The sequence below is a fragment of the Aegilops tauschii genome, chromosome 1, assembly GCF_002575655.3.
Source record: "Aegilops tauschii subsp. strangulata cultivar AL8/78 chromosome 1, Aet v6.0, whole genome shotgun sequence".
Classification (NCBI taxonomy): domain Eukaryota; kingdom Viridiplantae; phylum Streptophyta; class Magnoliopsida; order Poales; family Poaceae; genus Aegilops; species Aegilops tauschii.
Genome location: NC_053035.3, coordinates 344890002 through 344893608, shown reverse-complemented (window position 1 = coordinate 344893608; position 3607 = coordinate 344890002). Strand labels below are relative to the sequence as shown.

General features: G+C 44.7%; 1 long non-coding RNA gene across 1 annotated transcript; it reads left to right on the top strand.

The window, feature by feature from the left end:
- The first annotated feature begins 588 nt into the window (after window positions 1-588).
- On the top strand, window positions 589-1970 carry LOC109738228 (uncharacterized). Its single transcript, XR_012182934.1, has 4 exons — window positions 589-929; window positions 1016-1089; window positions 1183-1441; window positions 1571-1970. It is a non-coding gene; the product is annotated as an uncharacterized lncRNA (long non-coding RNA).
- Window positions 1971-3607: the final 1637 nt, after the last annotated feature.

The window sequence follows — 3607 nt, the reverse complement described above, 5'->3', positions numbered from 1 at the left end:
ACCTGTAGGGTCCGCACGCTTAACGTTCGGTGACTATCGGTATTACGAGTTTATGTGTTTTGATGTACCGAAGGTAGTTCGGAGTCCCGGATATGATCACGTACATGACGAGGAGTCTCAAAATGGTCGAGACATAAAGATTGATATATTGAACGGCTATATTCGGACACCGCAAGTGTTCCGGGTGATTTCGGAGAAAACCGGAATGCCGGAGGGTTATCGAAACTCCCCCGGGGAACTAGTGGGCCTGGATGGGCCTTAGTGGAGAGAGAGGGGGGCTGCCAGGGCAGGCCGCGCGCCCCTCCCCCTTGAGTCCAAATCTCTACTCCTAATGTCTCAGTTGGTAGTCTCCGTTCCGAGTTTATTTTCGTCCCACCTATCATGGTTTTTTTTCGTCCCACCTTTGTCGGGTTTTTTCCGTCCTCCTCCGCGTCCGAAGTAACGATCCCCTGTGGTAGCGATCTCGTCGCAAGAAAAAAAACCCAGGAAAAACCACGTAGCGAGGCCCCTCGCACGAGAAAAAAAACGGAGGAAATAAGCTGTGGGAAGAAATCAAAAACGGATGAACCAGGGATGCGAGGCCCCGTCGTGCAAAAAGAAAAGAAAAAACTGACGAGCGAGGGCAGTCTCGCTACGAGGACGAGATTAGGAGAACCCACGCCCCAGCCGCCATCGCCGCCGCCGATCCCTTCGCCGTCGCCGATCTATTCGCTACGGCGACGGAAACCACGCCCTAGCCGCCATCGCAGATCCCTTTGCTGCCGCCGAGGTCCTGGAGGAGCCGCCGCCACCTTCATTGCGGACCTCCAGGTCGCCGTCGGGACACCGCGGCAGAGGTTCGCCACGGCCGCCGTCGAGTTCCGAGAGGGGCATGACCCCAGGGAGATCTTCGTCGGGGTTGCCGCCGCCGCCGACGTCGCCTGCCGAAGGTGAGATCCCAGGACCTGTCTCCTCCTCTCTTTGCAGCGCTATGCTCTGTCGCGAGGCTGACGGTGGCGGGTGGGTCGATGAACAGAGAGGAAAGGTACGGTGCCGTCGATCCGTCCTGCCTGTGGATTCACTGGATGCGTCTTGGTGGAGTGAGCGCTCGTGAGATTCGATCTGGTTGCTCTGTCTTTCAAGGTGGATTCGTTGTCAGTAGGTTGGGACGGATTGATCGCTGTTGGATTTGTTAACTTGCAGGTGGGCTAAACCTCTCGTCCTCTGGCGACGAACATCGCCTCCCGCTAGGGTATGCGGGCGACAATCGTTACTCAGCGCCAGCAGGTCGCTGCCCCGTCCTCCAATTGACAATGGTAGCATGCTTATGCCTTGGGGCATGGTGTCGCGGGTAGAGTGTGTGCTGCCATGGCTGAACGAAGCAGCAGTCGGCTGTGCACACTGTCTGACTACTATTGATGTTGGTCTTTCATGTAGGCTTGCCTTCAAATATCACGGCAAGGTATGTGATTTCTTATACTGTAACAGACTGTACAAGTTCACTCTCATATACAAGGACCATGAAATTGGATTGTGGCATTACTTCAACTATTTTATGAAGTCCACTGATTTTTTGATGAATAACTAATAGGTATGTATGGATAGTGCAACCTGCATATTCACAACTCTGAAGCAATAGAACTACAATCAGCTCACAACCCCCATCGAGTAGTACACCATCTGTTCAATTCAGAGGTACTCATCTTGTTGATTCAGGTGAGATCTATTACCTATACCTTAGATCCTCTAAACTGAAGGAGCTCCGATGGGAAGGGTATTTTAAAATCTGGTGTTGTCTACATGTTTTGGCTGCTTGTATCTTCCTAGGCGATGTCTTACTAGCTGACGAGCAAATCATATGAAAATATGAACCACATATGATCTTTGCTAATAGAAGTACAACACTCAACCTGTGCTATGTCAATTCTATGGCCACTACATATTCAGACGGGCAAATGAACCAAATAAATCTTTCAGTGGGCCAGTGATAATATTATTTGTTGAACTGATTAGAGAAGTAAACTATATACAACAGTAAACAGAAGTTGAATTGTTTAGAGAGGTAAACTATAGAACGGTAATCTGAAGTACACTTGGATCCCAAAGATGCTGGTGGAAATACGTCAACAAGTTACCCGCTACAATCATCACCAGAGATATAACCACAAAAACTGTAGTTCAAAGCTATCCGCTACATTAACTTTGAATTTCCTATCCATTCTCATCAACGATGACCTGCCATAAACCGTACAAATAACAATGAGTATTGTGTTTACCTGCACACAAAAGAAGGGAATTGTTCCTGAACCTGGTTTCTGAGGCCAGGCACGAGTATTGTTTAATTTCAGAATTTGAGAAGAGGTGTAAACCATTAAGAGGGACGTACCATGACGCCAAAAGTTTCAGTCTGCCACCAAGTTTATTTTGTTCATCCCACAAAAAACATGAACTCTCAATCAATGGCTGCATAGCGTCAGAACACAAGAGGATTTTGAGCCAAACAAAATATATTCATTTAAAAAAATCACTGCTGGACCGACTGTTATTCTTCAGTTGCATTCCCTCTACTTATCTCTGACGAATCTACTATTCTTCAGTTGCATCCCCCTGTACTGATATTAGCTAATATAAGTGACAATGCTCTGACTCTTGGAATTTGTAATGCTCATCCAATCCTCCCCGTCTATACCTATTTAATAGCTTCAAGAGCTCTCCCCAAATCATCATTCAAAAGTTCTTCATCTACTTGTGCTATGTTACGTAGATATTTTTCTAGCTTTCAAAGGAAGCATGTCCAGGTGTTCCTAACATGCTCGAGGTTTGTAGGGAATTTAGAATATGTATATCGATCGGGCACCTTCGTTGTGTGAAATTCCTTACTTATTATGTCACTTATATCAGCTAACTATCAAGACCAATGAACTGCATCACGTCAATGTAATCACTTTTTAGTTTATGTCAAGATTAATAGACTGCATATGCACCCCACACCCTTGGTTAGATCTACAATCAAATGTAATGGTGAGATTTAATTTAAAAACAGTTAACTTGTTTGCATGGCTATGCAAAATTAGACAATGATTACATTCTTTAAATAAACAGTTAAGGGCATGCCAGACTTTGCAATCTTCAGAAGAGATTGTTAGCCGAAAATCTGCAAGACAATATATCTGCGTACTTCGAGGACTGGTAGTTTGTTGCAATTACCAGATACTGCAAGCTGTGGTTCTAATTCATTCTTTCGCATTACTGTTTTGGAATTCAATCTGTGGTTGACTGTTACTTGATGGTTCTCTTGTTTCGATCTCCTAGGACTGGAATGTAGAAGCTTTTTGTTTGTTTTCTCACCATATCGTTGTAACAACTCTCAGTGTCTTATGAAAATTCTGAAGTAGTTTGGAGAAAAGATGTGTGAGAAGTAGGTGTATAGATATGTTCCTTCCATGTATTGGATCGAGGAATTTCCTATATTTCTTCTTTTATTAATTTCAGGAGAGGAAGAGAATTTTAGTGGTACTTCAGATTTTGGTAATTGTTCATGATTGAGTTCACCATAATTGATAAAAAAAATTATGACTGTTATCATTTTCATGGTTTATTTTAGTTGCTGGAAGGAAAGCACTGCTAG